The following is an 18644-nucleotide window of genomic DNA, read 5'->3' as shown; positions in this document are numbered from 1 at the left end:
CTTTATTCTCTGTTTTGAATCAGGGTATGTGAAATCCAATAGAGGTTACCAGAGCTGAGTCAGACAACAGCAAAACAAGTGATGTTGACTTGCAAGGAAAGTGTCAACCAAAAGCCAGGCAAGTGCTGTGGGAAATACTAGCTTTGTTTATTATTTCATCCTGGTTACCCTTCTTCAGCTCCTTTCACCTGGAGTTGGACATATGGTGTGTGATGTAATTGTGTAATGTGGGGAGTGATTTAGAATAGAAGTATAAAAATACACATATACTAGTTTATGTGACTGGGTACTTTTGAATCAACTTGACTATAAGGTCAGAGTCAACTCAGGTGAGCTGTGAGTCTGCCCCAAATATATTTGTTTTTATAGGACAATCCATATTTGGGCAGAAAGATATGGCCAGTGCTGGCCTCACTAAAATACCAGCAAATGAATTCAGGCTCTTTCTCTTAAGAAGCAATCAAGTCCAGATACAAAAAATAATTAAATAAATAAATTAATTAAATAAAATAAAACAATACCAAAAAAAAAAAAAGAAAGAAAGAACTGAGACTGATGCCAATCATACTTCATTCAGATGGACCAGCAAAACCAGTTTCAGAGGAACAGATGAAAACATTTTCTCTCTTGCTGTTTGAAAACTCATTTTATCATTGGACTCCACAGAGGTACTGTAATTAGGGCTTGAAAGCAAAATCAGGATCAGACCAACATTAACAGGTTTTATTGTTTCAACAGATATCTGAAATCATAGAAAGGACAAGATCCAATAATGAAGTTATTTGTAGTCTCTAACGTCACATTCACCACTGCAAAGTCACATCACCCCAGGAAGAGCCCATGAATGGAAATTATCTCACAAACCATCTCTTTCATCTGGTCTGAATTTTAGTGGAAATCAAGTTTTAAGAGAAGAGTAGTTTCTCTTCAGAGCCAGGCAAGGACAACATATCTTGATAAGTTGTAAAATGTTGATTCATTGGTTTTTCAAGAAGATATTCCTAAGGTGGTAGAGGAGGAGAAATTGGTCAAGGATATTTTCATAAGGTTGGCTGGTACCAACTCTAAGTTCTGTGTATTGACACAGTCAAAACTTTATGAAATGTAAATTGTTGCAAATCAGCCCCTGATGGGGTTGACTGATGGAGGGATGGAGAATGAGGCCCTTTTCTTCCAGCTCGGAGCACGCGTCTGCCACCCTGTCTAGCCCACGGTTCTGAGGTGAAACGGCGGGTAAACAGCTCGCAGACAATCAGGCTCGTGGAAATATTTGCTTTATTCGGATGGACAAAACTGAAGTCCAAAGACTCAGATTCAGTTCCAGCCAGCAAAAAGCCCTCGCCTTCCACAGACCCTTGCTCTTATAGTCCAGAGTCAGGTCCTACCCAATGGTGGGATCAGATACCAACCAATGGTGGAAGCAGAATCAGGTCCTACCCTAGGGTGGGGGCAGAATGCCAGGTCACACCCTAGGGTAGGGCACAATCACCTAATCAGATTAGGGTGAGCAACATAGTAATCCCCCAAAATATTTACATACACAACAGTAAATAAACTTTACTTATAGAAATAATTAGCTGAGTTTATTTCCTTTAGTCAAAACTTAAGTTTACATTGGTGAACACATTTCTGTGATATGACAGAGAGCACATTTTCCCACATTTACTGAAATTATAGAGGGCTTTCATTCTAAACAGCAAAGATGACAGTATATTTATTTTCATGGAATTGTCACTAAATTATGCCCCCTTGATACTAAGACAGATAAATGATGCCTCCAGATCATTCTAAAACGGATCCATGAAAATGTGCCAGATAGAAAATGATTAAACGGTAAGGGTGATATTAACTAAATGATTTGAGTTTAATAACACATTCATGATCCACTTTTGTAAGTATTTAGAGAAGGTAGGGAATGAGTTATGACACAAATGGCAAATGATGTTTACAATTGGTTAGAAAACATCTTGGAAGGGAACCAAAGAACCGCAAGACCCTTCCCAAGATTATGAAATACCTCACAAGTGTTTTCCTTCATCTGATGAAAGTCACCAGACAAATGGAGCTTCTGTTCAGTTGTCTGTCTTCATTTGGGGGCATACTCTGTGCTTAGGACTTATGCCTAACATTTGTATCTAAAAGATTTCTGCCAACAGTGTTCCAAAAATCTTGTGCAACACCAGGAAGAGAGTCTGGATTCTGCCACAAGGAAGCAAGTGATTCACAACTCAAGAAGACAAACATAAATATTCTCATGAATGTTACGTTATAGCTTCAGGCTGATTCTGGAGCTAGTGTTCAAAGGGGTAGGCAATCTTCTCGGCCTGTCCGTCATTGGTCCATTGCATCATGTGTTAACAGAATCATATCAATAAGATAAGACACGCATTAAGATCATCCCACCTCACACTCTCATCTTCTGAGGAATTGTGGTAACAATCACCATGAAGAAGTGGCTGATGCTGACTCTTTGCTTTGGTCTGGTGTATGCGGATATGAAATCTGAGGTACCAGGATTGGTTGATCAGACAGGATTTATTGATCAGACAGGAATGGGAGGAATGGTTTTTTATTTTGTTTTTGTGTTTGTTCTAATTTATGAATCTCTTCATGTCATGATTTATGGTTGAATATAAATCCTGGTGATTAGAGATTTGTTTTGTATAACATCGGAAAGTGGGTTAAACAATGAAAGGGATAGGACAGAATTTCTCACCCAAAGTGCTAATCTAATACTCATTGTTTTCCCGAATGTTCATAAAGAAGTTGCTTTCTACTGAGAAGTAAGTAAAATTTTCTACATGTGAAATATCTACTGGTTTAATAAAAGGAGAAAGTGGCTTAAGAATCTGAATGGAAAGATCAGGTTTCCATATTTCAATCAATGTTGTGTTTTCTAGTTGGCAGTTTCTGAATGTTTAAAAACATGAGCCATGGAAAAACCATTGATAGTAATGGTCATTCAAAGAGATTTTGAAAATAATATATAAAGTTATTTCTATAACTGAACTGAGAACTACCATAATCATGTGAATGAATGAGGGAACTGGAAAGTCTGTCTAGTGTACAGGTGGGCGTGGAGTGAGATGGAGGGAGATTTGGGACATTGCTGGTGGGAATGTTGCATTGGTGAAGGGGGGTGTTCTTTACATGACTGAAACCTAATCACAATCATATTTGTAATCAAGATGTTTAAATAAAGATATAAAAAAACTAGCTAGATGTTCAATGACCTGAAAAATATTGATTAAACAATAGTGGTCACAGGGCATTTTTTCAAGAAACCTTGTTGAAGTTGTCGATGTGAGAATCAGATTGTAAAGGATAATTTATGAGGAAAGGGGTCATCAGGATTCAAGATAATGGTGAATTCAGTCTATGCTGAATACTTTTTATAAATGGGAAATCAAAATTAAATTCACAACCAAGCCCCCAAATTTTTCTGAAAAATTCCTGTCCAAAAATTAATCAGTACAGACGATGGCTTGTAAAGTATAAGTCCTTGGGTTCTTGTATTTCTATCATTGTTTTAAGATACAGGTGTTAGAGTACTGGAGAAAAAATTAGGTTTGATTCGTACTACTAGCAATGAATTCAATGTATTAGGACATAAAGAGAATAATGTAACATGATTTCTTAGAAATGGAGAATTGTATTTCAAGTTAAATGCAAATGTTCTAGCATGATTTAACTGAAAAAATGTTTGTTTTTCAGAATAGCTAGAGAAAAAAGAGAACAATGTGTAGAAACACAATGATGATAAATAAGCCACAGAGCGCAATCATTTGATACTATGGCTTATAATATGATTTGGAGTGTGTATTTTAATTTATCTCTCTATAAGTCAGTCTCTATCTTAGAGTTTTACTTTTATTCCTAGCACAACTATCATATTAACATTTTTTTTATCTTTTTTTTTATAGAGGAAATTTGAAAGAGTTCAAAATAAAAAAGTGAGTCACTTCAAAGTTGTTTGTTTGTTTTTTAATCTGGAAGGTTTATTTCTCTAACCACTTCTTAAATTCTCTATTTTCTTCTTTGGGTTCTTAGTCAGGTCTTACTAAAATTTGTAAGAAAAAATAAATAAAAAGTTTAGACTACTTCCAAACTTTGAATATGTGATTAATTATACTACAAGGATGCATAGATTCCAGACACAAAATATTCCCATACCCATCCCTGGTCCAAAGTCCACTTCCATCCTCCAATAACCTGTATCTTTTCCACCCCAGCTAGTCTCTGTAGAAATCAATTTTCCTCTTCTTTTCACTCTGTACTTCTTCCCTAAACTGGTGCTGCATTTCTAAAACCCTTGATTTTCCTTCTCTCACTGTGACCAGCATTCTAGAGAAACCAGACCTGACATTTAATGTTTCTTGTAATTTCTATATTTTAATTCCCCTAATTGGCTGTTAATATTAATATTCTGGGTCTATTGCTTAAATTCTGACTTATTTTCCTCAGCACAATCCTATCCGGATCCTTCTATGAAGCAGCAAAACACATTAAAAATACTCTCTACAATTCTATATTCGTCTTAGCATGCTTATAACAGACAGAATCAGGAAAAAAAAAAGGTACATGACAACTTTAAGTGTCTATAGAAACGGTGGTACCTCTTCACAATTGAAAGTTATACAGCCAACAAAGTTAGAAATTTTGTTATATTACAATAAAATGGATATTATTATGTTGGGTTAAATGCAGAATTTTTTCTTTATGGCTGAGTAATATTTTGTTCTATGGTTCTGAGTTTAGTTGCTCTTCTTTTCCTGAACATTGAGTTTCCAGATTTAGGCATTTGCGAATTGCTATTGGTTTATTTTGTTTTTGCATGTTTTGGGGTCATACCCAAAAAGCTCTGGGTTTAATTTTAAGTTTTTTTTTAATTTTACTTACTGAAATATGTGGTTTACATGTTCTTGATAGTTGAGCTTTAGGCATATTATAGTTCAACACCAATTTCTTTTTTTTTATATATAAATTTTTTTATTTTTAATTATGAGAACAAGGATGCAAAGAAAGAGGACAAGGTAAAGTTACAGTGGAAGGACAATCACCCATAACATAATTCTCAGAAGTCCCCTTGCTGATATCTTAACTTTGAAATTTCAGCCAAAGAACACTAAGATAAATAAGGCAGAATCCATGTACAATTATTTTGTCCCTCAAGTCCCCAGATTGTAACACATTATAATATTTCTTAACAGCACACAAGGCAATCTAAAGCCATAAAACATACGTAACTCCTTAAACATTACAGGCATAGTATTTTTTACATTTCCAAATACATGCATATTAGCTTAAGTTAACCTCAAATTTTAAGTGGGTTCTTTTTAAGGATTAGAGTCAAAGGAGCACAGTAAAAATGGTGTTGGAGTGGCAATTGTTGTTTGCATAGGCCCACCAAAATATGAGGGACATGGAAAGAAATAATCTTGGCCTAAATACAAAGAGACCTGACCCCTGAAGTTTTCTGGGCAACACCAATTTCTTTTTTTTTTTTTTTTTTTTTTTTTTGGTTTTTGGGCCACACCCTGTGACCCTCAGGGGTTACTCCTGGCTATGCGCTCAGAAGTCGCTCCTGGATTGGGGGACCATATGGGACACCGGGGGATCGAACCGCGGTCCGTCCTAGGCTAGTGCTGGCAAGGCAGACACCTTACCTTTAGCGCCACCGCCCGGCCCCATGCAACACCAATTTCTAAACAAGTGACAGTTCTATTCACCAGTGTTCCTATATTTTGTGCCCCCCTACCTCTCCCCGTCATCTGCTCCCTTGACAGGCATTTTAGAGTTCTGTGGTCTCAGGGGAGTATTCGTGTTTTTAGTATTGTTGAGTTTGTTGTTTTGGATGTAGAGCTGGACCACTGTCCTGCATCTCAACAGAAACAAATACCAGACCCTGCTTCCCCAATGACTTACTTTCTCATCCATTATCTTCATGCTATAATTGCTCTCTTTCTCTGTTCACCTCCTCCCTAAGTTATGAAGTTATGTAGTTAAATGTTATCTAGAATTCTTCTAATCTCCATTTTCTCTCCCAATTAAATTATTCTACAGAGCATGAATAAGTGAGTTTATCCTGTTTGATTTAATTCATCTAACTTTATTGAAACCATAAATCTTATGTATATATGATGCAACTTGACTTGCGTCAAGTCTCATGATTTCATTAATTATCACAGCTGTATGAAAATGTATTCTGTCTATGGGCCACATCTTCATAATTCATTCAATTCATTCATCTAGATATGATCACCCAGATTGATTCCATACCTTAGCTACTGTATTCACAGCAGCCATGAATATTGATCCATATTGCCATGAATGTTGATGTCCATATGCCCTTCTGGGAGAATATTTTTATATCTTAATTCTAAGAATTTTTTTTTGTTTTTTGGGTCACACCCGGCGGTGCTCAGGGGTTCCTCCTGGCTGTCTGCTCAGAAATAGCTCCTGGCAGGCACGGGGGACCCTATGGAACACCAAGGATTTGAACCAACCACCTTTGGTCCTGGATTGGCTGCTTGCAAGGCAAACACCGCTGTGCTATCTCTCCGGGCCCTAATTCTAAGATTTTATAACTTAATTCTATGTTGGTTGAAGACTTTCCATTGCAAATTTTACAATGATAGTTCTATATAACATTCTAACCAGGAATGGTTCAGAATTTCTTTCTCACCATCTTCCCACCTGCACAATGTGTTCCTTCTACTCTTTTGAGATGTGAAGTTTGCGTGTTGTTTTATTTCTCATTGATTTGGATTTCTCGAATGACTAGTTTCTATTATGACCTGTTTCTATTATTTTTGAGTTGCTGTTTCTTTCTCTAGTTAAAGATAGACCATCTATGTGGGGATATTTTTGAAGCTTGGAGGAGCAGTAATGGATGTCTGGGTTGATTTGATTTTCAGAGAGAGTGGAAATTGTCAAAAGGTCAAAAATTTCGTGGTACAGAAAGAAGACTCAACTATATATATTATTTATTGTGAGTACATGCGCTGTGGAGTGACTCTCTACCCTATTTTTTGTCATTGTTTTACATTGGGGAGCCATACTAGAGAGTGGTCAAGGCATTTTATGGCATTGCTCACTCTTCCATCAAAGAGCCCCGTCATTATTAGCAATCAAACTCCACAACTGCCTAGTTTTCCAACCACCAAATGAATTTAAACTCATGGTCTTATTTCTACCTGGACTTTGAGGCATTTTGTTCTCCAAGATAGTTCTACAATGGGATTAAATACTAAAAAAAGAAAAGAAAAGATAAGATGAGGCCTCCCAATTCTTACCACAGGCTGTGTTCTTTACACTAACTGTATAGAAAGAGGAGGGACAGTAAATGCATCCTGTATACACCTCAACTCAGGCCCTTTGCCTGGTCTGTATTGTGAATTGGGGGACAAAAAATATCAACATGGAATAGACCCAACTAATAATGCTATCATTTGGTTTTCCACATGTGCTCAGGATTAGGGAAAGTGCAAAAATTTTCAGCTTGATTTACTTGAATAGTTTATTCCCTAGTTTTTTTTGTTTGTTTTTTGTTTTGGCAGAAAAATGCGACAAGCTTCATGAAGTTACACAAAGATTGATTTGGAAAAATGGAAAGTGTGCTACTATGGCTCCTATGTCTATCCCCAAAACCTACAAAACTTAACTTGTTTATCATAAGAACAAAAATTCCCTCTCCCAAATAATCAGTAAAATTAAGTAATATAGAAGGGTTTATATGTATAGGAATCATATAAAACTTTAAATATTTAATGTTTTATGTTAAATATTAGTAATATAAGTGATATTTAATATAGAATTTTTATAATTCATTTTAATATTATCTGGACAACTTGAAAAGTACACAGACATTCAGAAACTGTGGGAAACAAGAAATACTGTGGGCTAGTCATTTGGCAAAATCTCATAAATTATGAATATAAAATTACAGCAATGAATTCTAAAAATATATCTATAATTATAAAGTGTATTTATCTCATAAAACGTAATTATTTTCATATTACCTTTTAAAATGATATAAAATGTTGCAATAAAGTTTGTTTTAAATAAGAGCAAATAATAGAATGACTTTGTAGACCATGGCTAGAGCGAGACTACATCCCTGAATTTCTATAATTTTGAAACAAGAGAAATACAAAGGCAGAATATAGTTTACATACCAAACAAAGCATAAATGTTCAGATCTGACAATGAATGTCTTAGGTATTACTTATAAATTTTAAGGAATAAGCAATCTTCCTATGTATTTTAATTTGAAAGATTTACTTCTGAACACCTACACAATGTGATCAATTTTATGTTTTAGAATCTGTCACAGATCATAAATTATGGTGAGAAACATTATTGATTCAAAGAATATGGCTCAGAAATCAATTTTACATGTTGAAAACAACACAGGAAAAGAACATAGAGAAGCCCGCTATTCATGCATCATTCAAGATTCTTTTCTCTCTCATGAACCAGGGAATTTGGAAAGTCAACTTCTGTTATCAATCAGAAAAGATTATGGTCACCCGGGATAAGTACAAATGAAAGAGGTGTCACCAGTTACATGGTAGAAATGACAGATACGTACACTCACTTAATCAACATAGAATCAGTTACAGGAATGATATTCAAGGAAATATTAGGAGACAAATTGTGCAAAGTTAAAGTGACCTGTTATGAGGTCTGAATTTTTCTTGCGATAGTCTTTGCGTACATTGTTCAGAATTTTATACTAAAACAATCAAGATCTTTTCCCAAGAAAATCAATTCTTCGGTACAGCAAAGAAATGCATTCTGACTCATGAAGTCTCTTTGTGCTTCCACAAATGTTTAACCGAGTTCCAATGGGTGGTCCATTGAGCAAAAATTGTATCAATCGATAATATTTAAGTCAGGTAAATCTTAGTCATCAAATGGATTCTTATGTAAATCATTAACGAACGATTTTGATTCTTTGTCATATGTGATCCATGATTTCTAAAGATGGAACATAATCACTGTTTCTATTATTTTTGAGTTGCTGTTTCTTTCTCGAGTGAAAGATAGACCATCTATGTGGGGATATTTTTGAAGCCTGGAGGAGCAGTAATGGATGTCTGGGTTGATTTGATTTTCAGACAGACTGGAAATTGTCTAAATGTCAAAATTTTCATGGTTCAGAAAGAAGACTAAAGCATATACATTATTTATTGTGAGTATGGAGTGACTTTCTACCCTATTTTTGTCATTGTTTTACATTGGGGAGCCATACTAGAGAGTGGTCAAGGCATTTTATGGCATTGCTCACTCTTCCATCAAAGAGCCCCGTCTTATTAGCAATCAAACTCCACAAGTGCCTAGTTTTCCACCCACCAAATGCATTCAAACTCATGGTCTTATTTCTACCTGGACTTTGAGGCATTTTGTTCTCCAAGATAGTTCTACAATGGGATTAAATACTAAAAAAAAAGAAAAGAAAAAAATATAAAGCCTCCCAATTCTTACCACAGGCTGTGTTCTTTACACTGACTGTATAGAAAGAGGACGGACAGTAAATGCATCCTGTATACACCTCAACCCAGGCCCTTTGCCTTGTCTGTATTGTGAATTGGGGGACAAAAAATATCAACATGGAATAGACCCAACTAATAATGCTATCATTTGGTTTTCCACATGTGCTCAGGATTAGGGAAAGTGCAAAAATTTTCAGCTTGATTTACTTGAATAGTGTATTCCCTAGTTGTTTCTGTTTTCTTTTTGTTTTTGTTTTTGTTTTTTATTGCAGAGCAATGCAACAAGCTTCGTGAAGTTACACAAAGATTGATTTGCAAAAGTGGAAAGTGTGCTACCATGGACCCCATGTCTATCCCCAGCACCTACAAAACTGAACTTGTTTATCATAAGAACAAAAATTCCCTCTCCCAAATAATCAGTCAAATTAAGTAATTTAGAAGGGTTTATATCTACAGGGATCCAATAAAATTTTATCCAGGATTTCTACAAATGGAACATAATCACTGTGATCTGAAGAAACAATCTGCTTGCTACTGCATGTCAGAAACAAGGGATGGGTTTGGTGATTCTAGGATGTAGTATCGGAAAAATGTTACAGAGTTTGGAAGAATTCCAGCCCCCTCCCCCAAATCCACACATTACCTCTCCCATCCATGCACATTTGAGAACTCATGTTCAAAACAGTAAAATCCATTGATAGAATGACTGTCTCCTACTCAAACATAGGAATCGTTCGAATGATTGGTGTTCTACATTTTTTAGCAAAACATGGCCATGAACCCACCGAAGAAGAAAATGCAGTGTTCAAGAAGTCGTTAGAGAGTTTCAACACTCCAGATAGTAACATTGCTGAAGTTACCCAAGAAGGTATATAGTCCCTAATTTAATCTGAGCTATAATAGTTGTCTTAAGTGAAATCTCATGCCCTGGGGCTTTAGAGATAGCATGGAGGTGGGGCGTTTGCCGTGCATGCAGAAGGATGGTGGTTCGAATCCCAGCATCCCATATGGTCCCTGAGCCTGCCAGGAGCAATTTCTGAGCGTAGAGCCAGGAGGAACCCTAAGCATTGCCGGGTGTGAACTATAAACACACACACGCACACACACACACACACACACACGCATGCTATATATATATCATGCCCTTTAATAGACAATTAGTTATTTAAATGCCACTTTAATCAATATTTCTCAAGAAAGGATCTTAAAGAAAAAAATGGTTTTTTCCAACAAACCTTATCATTATGTGCTAAGAAATTTTTTTTTGGATTTTTGACAAGTCATGCTTCTAAGAAATACTGAAAGCAACAACAATTTTGACCCTCATCTCTGTTCTCTTTCAGAGACACGTGCTATACTTACTACTCTGCTGGATGAGTTATCCGAGATTTATGACTCAGGAGATAGATTGCGACATCAAGAAGAAGAAAGAAGTTAGCTGGAAGAACAGTCAAGTGGTGGTGGTACTTAAATTCCATGCATTCATATGTTTGAACTCAGTATCACAAATGTTTACAAAGACCCATCAGCAGTAATTGCTGAGTCCAGGATTCAGCATTGAGCACAGCCAGAAGTCAGTCCTGATTTTTGTCCATGTGACCTTAAAAAACAAAAACAAACAAACAAAAAAAACCCAAACTAACAAATAGTAACCTACAAACATTCGGATCAAATTGTGGACACATCCATGATTCAGAAAAGACAGTGTGTGTTTATAATGTAAAAATAAAACGCTGAAGTAAACTATTACTGGGATTTTTGATTTGAACAAAATAAATTTGTATATTTCAATGTATATATAGTTGTAAATACAGATTAAATATGGATGTCTTGGTTTAAATATCTATGTACATAATTATAAAATATAAAAATTATAAAATTGTATCTATAAATGTAAGTTATAGACTTAAAATAGATATAATATAAATTTTTAGATAAACTTAGATGTGTAGGCATAAATACTTTTTCAGAGTATGACATAACTTAAGACTCTCTTGATGTGTCTTAACATTAAGAACTTATAAAAATACATATTTACTTTGTTAAAAGAAAATGTATCACATATTTGACAGAGTTGAACATAATGTATTTGTTTCCAGATAAGAGAGCGCAAAGCTATTTTAATGAATAGAACAAGATTGAAAGTAAGAAAATGTAAAAAGTAAAAAAAAAAAAAACAGAGACAAAAACTTTCTTGAAAATGATGGTCTCTCCAATTAAGTCATTGAGACAATGGCAGAGTTTTGGTAAGCTCTTGTGAAGTTCTCCAGTCTGTTAAACTGGGGGCATTCATCTAGGGCTGACAGCGTAAAGGAATTTTGTCTATAAATTCCACAACTACTACTGTGGCTTTGTGGGTCATGGTTTCAGCTGCCAGGCCTCAGGAAGAAGAAAAACAAAGAGGAAGAAGACAAAACACACACTCACCTAATAGCAGTCACAATCATACGTATCCTACAAAAAAAACTTTGAATTTTCAATCTGCAAATAAAACATTGAGTTGTACAAAGCAAATTCTGCATTAAAGTTACTCTTTCATAAAATATCTTTATCGTTCCCTTACCCCAACATGCATGCAGCAAGCTAATACTTTACATCGACAACAGCTAACAATGATTTTTTTTTTAATTTTTGTAGATGCCTTAGGATATGACAAGAACTCTGGCCAATGATCCATCATTTCAGATGCAAGAATCAGAAATCAGAGCATCATTGACATTTTCTTTCCAATTATCCTTCTTTCCAATTATCCTTCTTTCTTTCTTATGTTCATGAGTAGGCTAGTCCATGTCTTCTTTCTCTTACATTTCCATACTCCTTGATAATTTCTAAATTAATAAAGTGATTTTAATCTGCAACTAATTGTCTTTCTTGAAAAGGATCTTGGGGATGCAATAAATATCTCCATGAGGATGAAGGTTAGGAAAATTCCAGCCTTCATTCTCTTACATTTCCATACTCCTTGATAATTTCTAAATTAATAAAGTGATTTTAATCTAATTTTAATCTAATCTAATGCAACTAATTGTCTTTCTTGAAAAGGATCTTGGGGGTGCAAAACATATCTCCATGAGGATGAAGTTTAGGAAAATTCCAGTTGCCCTGAGATTAAGTCAAATTTTTGGCAAACAGAACCACTCTTAAGTGTTGAGGCCTGTGAACGAAAGGATTATCAATAGGCAATATTCACTTCCTTATAAATTTATTGATTCGTTGGATATTCCATACATGGCTTAGCAACACTCAGAACCAATGTTTGTTCGAGACTTGATCATGTGGCTAGTCTATTGTTCTGATTGTATTGCAAGAGTTTCCTATACTGGGTATGTTGGAATAGCATCAACCATCTGCTACAGGGGTCTTCAAACTACGGCCCGCGGGCCACATGCGGCCCGCAGAGGAGTCTGATCCGGCCTGCCAGCAGTGAGCGCTGTTTGGTTGCCAAAATACCTGCCAGCATATTCACTCAGTGTATATCCAAATATCAGGAACCATGCACTCAAAATGGTCACCATCTTTGGTAGCACTTATGCCTGTGAGCAGACTTTTTCAAGCATGAAACATCTGAAATCTCCAACCAGATGAAGATTAGCTGATGCCCACTTGTCTCACTAGTTACAGCTGGCAGTGACGAATATGGAACCGGACATTGACCATCTCTTTAGCCAAAAGCAGGCCCAGAGTTCCTATTGAAATACTGGTGCGTGATCTGTTTATTTAAAAACGGTGTTCATTTTATTTATATAAGATATGTGCAGTGTGAGTAGGAATTAGTAGCTCATACAGTCCAGCCCTCCAGCTCTCTAAGGGACCGTAATCCGGCCCCCACTTTAAAAAGTTTGAAGACCCCTGATCTGCTAAATAGTTAGTGGGGAGAGTATGAGGAGGTGAAACCCAACACCATAGACCATTATAAGAGAGATCATAGGGCCTGGAGAGATAGTGCAGCGGCGTTTGCCTTGCAAGCAGCCGATCCAGGACCCAAGGTGGTTGGTTCGAATCCCGGTTCCCATAGGGTCCCCCGTGCCTGCCAGGAGCTATTTCTGAGCAGACAGCCAGGCGGAACCCCTGAGCATCGCCGGGTGTGGCCCAAAAACCAAACAAACAAAAAAAGAGAGATCATAAAACTCTATAATTGGAAAGAGTCCCTAACTCAAAATATGTGTACTAAGGGGCCGGGGTGATAGCCTAGTGGTATGGCATTTGCCTTGCCATATATGCAGTCGATCCAGAACAGAACTCGGTTCGACCCCCGGTGTCCCATATGGTCTCCCAAGCCAGGAGTGATCTGAGCACATGGCCAGGAGCAACCCCTAAGTTTCACTGAATGTGTCCCAAAGGCCCAAAACAAATAAAAACATTTTTATACTAAAATTTTTTTTTCTGGAATGAAAGACTGGTAGAAATCCAGTGTGTCTATTAGATACCCAAAGTAAGAACGAGATTTATTTATGAGGTCGGATGAATCATAGCGCTAAAAAATAGGAATGTGCATTTATAAATCTCTAAAGTAGCACACCCTATAGTCTCCCAATAGGAGCAGTTGACAAAGAATTCTACAATATTTGGAAGTTATATTCATCTTCCTTCAAGCTGTGGCCATCTTTAGACCAACATGGCTGGCTTCCAGTTCTCTTTTTTTATGTTGGGGGTGGCCATCTTTAGACCAACATGGCTGGTTTTCAGTTATTTGTTTATATTTTGGGGGTGGCCATCTTTAGACCAACATGGCTGGTTTCCAGTTACCTGTTTTTATTTTGGGGGTGGCCATCTTTAGACCAACATGGCTGGTTTCCAGTTATCTGTTTTTATTTTGGGGGTGGCCATCTTTAGACCAACATTGCTGGTTTCCAGTTATCTGTTTTTATCTTGGGTGTTGTCTCACTGCTTAGGACTTATTCCTGGCCTCTACTAGCAGCGATACAGAAGAGCGGGTGCAGTGCCAGGGACTCAAACTGGAGTCTGCCACAAGGAAGTAAGTGATGTCCATCTTCACAGTCTCATAAATCAACATAAAAGAACAGTAGCGTTGGGAGAAGCTCTCATCTTGTCGATATTTGGTCCATTGCCTCTGGGTTAACAGAGCCACATTCTATAAAAAAAAAAAAAAAAAAAAAAAAGGACACACAATAAGATTGTCCTCACACGACAGTTTCAACGGCTCCCAAGGAATCATGGGGACGATATTCGTGATGCTGATATTTCTTGGACTTTGTCATGCAAATCTGAAAATTCAGGTACCAGGATTGGGTGATCCAACAGATTGGGGATGGGTGCGTGTAACTGTTTAGATAATGTATTTGTGTGATTTTATGTGTGTGTGTGTTTTTTTTAGCTATTTCATGAATCTATCCATGCATGCTTTCTGTTTAAATATAAATCCAGGTTGACTATCGATCTTGTTTTGTAAAACTATACAAAATGTATTAGAAAGTCCTTCCAAATTGGTGGTTTTATTTCCAGAACACAGGACCATAGTAACTGGTGAAAAGAGGCTATACCAATAGAAGAAAATTTCCAAACAAAAACTCTCAAAGAGATCATATATTGAATTCTGACTTTTTGAGGGCAGATTTAAACAAATTATTCATTTTTGTATTAGATAGGTAAGTAAATCTTACCTGTGTGTCAAATACCTACTGGTTTCAAAAACAGGAAAGAATGTTTTCTTGATAGCTTAAATGGTGGAACGGGATGTGCATATTTCAGTCAACTTTGTGTTTCCTTGTTGACAGTTCTAACACTTTTGGAAACATTACACATGGTGGACCATTTGTCAGAAAGTCTTTGAAAATAGAAATCAGCAATACATGAATTTTTCTTATTTTTTTCTATGTGATTCATTCTTTACCTACCTACAAAAATGAGAAGCAGAAAAGAAAAAGCCTGGTTAAAGCTTAAACATGTTTTTAAAAAATAACCTAGATATTGAATGTCCTGAAAAACACTGACTACTAAACAGTAGATATCACATAGAGAGACATTTATTCAAGAAACATTAATTATGCGTGCAAAGTAGTTATCAAATCATAGATGAAAATTCATGAGGAAAGGGGTGTATAGGATTCAAGGTAATGGTGAATTTAGTATAGGCTGAAAACTTCTCATGTATAGGAAATCCAAAATTAACCTCACAACAAATCCCCAAATTTTTCTGAGACTGTCACTTCCGAAGATAAATTGATACAGCTGAGGGTTTAAAAGTTCAACATCCTGCGTTTGAAGATACAGGTGTTAGTGTGGGTATTAGGAGAAAAAAAATATTTTAATGCGATTAGCAATGAAGTCAATAAAGGAAGGTGAAAATCAAAGGGAAAAGAAAATGTGATGTTACTAGGAGTTGAGAATTTTACTTTTGAGTTCATTACTAAAGTTGTAGACTGGGTCCATCTTTGAAAATATGGAGTTTCTTTTAGAATTTTTTAGAATTAAATTAGAGTAAAAACAGACTTAAAAATTATAAAAAATATCAGAGAGATATCAGTTGATCATGCAACTGATGATATGTTGTCTGTTGTGAGAACATATATTTTTATTTCTGTTTCTATGAGTCTCTGCCTTTTAGTTTTGCCTATATTTTGTGTGCATCTTATTGTGTTTACATGATTTTCTCCTATTATTTTTTTCCAGAAAAATCTCCCTTTTGCACAAATGAGGAAATGAGCCATGTTTGAGATTCAGACATGAAATATTCCAACCCCCAAATCTACTCTGTCCTCCAGTGTCCTGTTTTTTTTTTCCTACCCCACCTGCCGATCTAGGAGACACTTGATCTCTCCCCTTTGCTCTCTGTTCTTTTTCCCTGAACCAGTGTTGCATTCTTCCATCTCTGATCTTTCCTTCTCTCCCATGTGACCAAAATCCTACTGAAACTAAATATTGTTTACTATTTCTCATTCTTTAGACGTTTTTATTCTCCTATTTTGTTTCTCTATAATCCTGATATGTGACAAATACTTATGAGTTTATTTCCTCCATCCGAATTAATTTACTCAGCATAATCCACTCCATGCCCATCAACAAATCAGCAAAACACAAGAAATAAAAGCCACGGACACTCATGTTAATTATAGCATGAAATACAATTGTCATAATCTGGAAACAACCCAGTTGCCTGACAACATACGAGTGGCTAAGGGAACTGTGGCACATCTACACAATGAAATATATTGCAGCTATTAAGAAAATTGAATTGGGGCCGGGAAGGTGGCGCTACAGGTTAGGTGTCTGCCTTGCAAGCGGATGGACCGCGGTTCGATCCCCCGGTGTCCCATATGGTCCTCCCAAGCCAGGGGTGATTTCTGAGCACATAGCCAGGAGTAACCCCTGAGCGTCAAACGGGTGTGGCCCAAAAAAAAAAAAAAAAAAAAAAAAAAAAAAAAAGAAAATTGAAATCGGGGCCGGGCGGTGGCGCTAAAGGTAAGGTGCCTGCCTTGCCTGCGCTAGCCTTGGACGGACCGCGGTTCGATCCCCCGGTGTCCCATATGGTCCCCCAAGCCAGGAGCAACTTCTGAGTGCATAGCCAGGAGTAACCCCTGAGCGTTACTGGGTGTGGCCCAAAAACAAAAAAAAAATTGAAATCGGGGCCAGTGAGGTGACGCTAGAGGTAAGGTGTCTGCCTTGCAAGCGCTAGCCAAAGGACGACCATGGTTCGATCCCCCGGTGTCCCATATGGTCCCCTCAAGGCAGGGGCAATTTCTGAGTGCTTAGCCAGGAGTAACCCCTGAGCATCAAACAGGTGTGGCCCAAAAAAGAAAAAAAATTGAAATCATAAAATTGCTTTTACATGGATAAATATTGAGATTATTATGCTGAATAAAATACAGAACTTTTGTCCTTATGATAATTAATATTATGTTTTACTGGAGTGTTTTATCCATGAACCACTTCGTGGACATTTAAGTTGTTTTGAGTTTCAGACCTTGGTGAATCATTTAACATTTGCTTATTTTTATGGCTTGTTTCAAGGTAACACCAGAAGTGCTCTGGGGTCATTCTTTAGTTTTTCCATTTAGTTTTTATTGAATCAAAGAAATGTCATTTAAGAACTAGTTGCTAGTTTAGTTTTAGGCATATCATATTTCAACATCAATCCCACCACCAACTCCTAGTGCTCCCATATTCCATCCTCGCATCCTTCCCCCTGCCACTTGCCCGTTTGACAAGCACAGAGTTGGATTGTTCCAGCTAAACTCTCCTATTCAGTGTTGTTGAATTTGTGCTTTGGATGGAGAGCTCAACCAATCTTCTTTATCCACATCAGAAACGAAGCCCTGACCTATGTTTCCCCCTGAATTCTTTTCTCCTTTCTTTATTCTTGTCTAATTTCTCTCCTTTTCTCTCCTTCTCTTGCTAATATCTGTAGTTAAAGGTGATCTAAGCAGTCTCCCTTTAGTCAATTAAATCTGCTAATAAAATCATTCTATTGACCACAGAGAAGTGAGGTCATTATACTTGTCTTTTTTCTTATGACTTAATTCACTCAATATACTTATATTTTCAAATGAGTTCCAGTCAATTTCATTATGTCATTTGTTAGTATAGCTCCATAGATATCTATTGTGACTACGGACCACATTTTTATTAAAATGTCAATGGACAGCCAGAGTAATTCCATATATATCTATGTACTCCCACCAGCTATGAATAGTGGTTTGCACATATATGTCTAAGTAAAACTTTATATGTTCTGTTTATAGATGCTCAAAATTGGAATTTCAGGGTCATGCAGAACTCAATTTTAAGTTGACTGAGTACTGTCCTTACCGATTTTTACAGGGATTGTTCTGGATAATATTGTCACAAACAGCTGGTCACAATTACTTCATCACCATGTTCTCACAAGCACAGGTTATTCTTACTATTGATTGACATGTGAAATTCACACTGGCATCTCATCACCCGGATATGGATTTCCTGAATTACACATGACCCACTTATATTACCTTTAAGTGTTGTTTCTTTCCTGGGTTACTATTTTAACCCATTTGAGAGAAATGATTGTGCTTGGAGGAGTAATAATGAAAGTTGGTGTTGATTTCCATTCCAGAATTACTGAAGATTGTGAAATCGTCACTGTGGTGGGGCAAAAGACAAAAATTCACATGTGTACAACTTTTTTTTTTTTTTGTGGGTGCAGATGATTTT

General features: G+C 36.6%; 2 non-coding genes across 2 annotated transcripts; both read left to right on the top strand.

The window, feature by feature from the left end:
* Positions 1-7278: 7278 nt before the first annotated feature.
* Positions 7279-7411, top strand: LOC126000602 (small nucleolar RNA SNORA51). The gene has a single exon (XR_007492810.1). It is a non-coding gene; the product is annotated as a small nucleolar RNA SNORA51 (small nucleolar RNA).
* A 2061-nt stretch (positions 7412-9472) lies between these two features.
* Positions 9473-9605, top strand: LOC126000603 (small nucleolar RNA SNORA51). Its single transcript, XR_007492811.1, has one exon. It is a non-coding gene; the product is annotated as a small nucleolar RNA SNORA51 (small nucleolar RNA).
* The last annotated feature ends 9039 nt before the right edge of the window (positions 9606-18644 follow it).

The sequence above is a fragment of the Suncus etruscus genome (genome assembly GCF_024139225.1).
Source record: "Suncus etruscus isolate mSunEtr1 chromosome X unlocalized genomic scaffold, mSunEtr1.pri.cur SUPER_X_unloc_2, whole genome shotgun sequence".
Classification (NCBI taxonomy): Eukaryota; Metazoa; Chordata; class Mammalia; order Eulipotyphla; family Soricidae; genus Suncus; species Suncus etruscus.
This window is presented reverse-complemented; position numbering and strand designations above follow the sequence as displayed.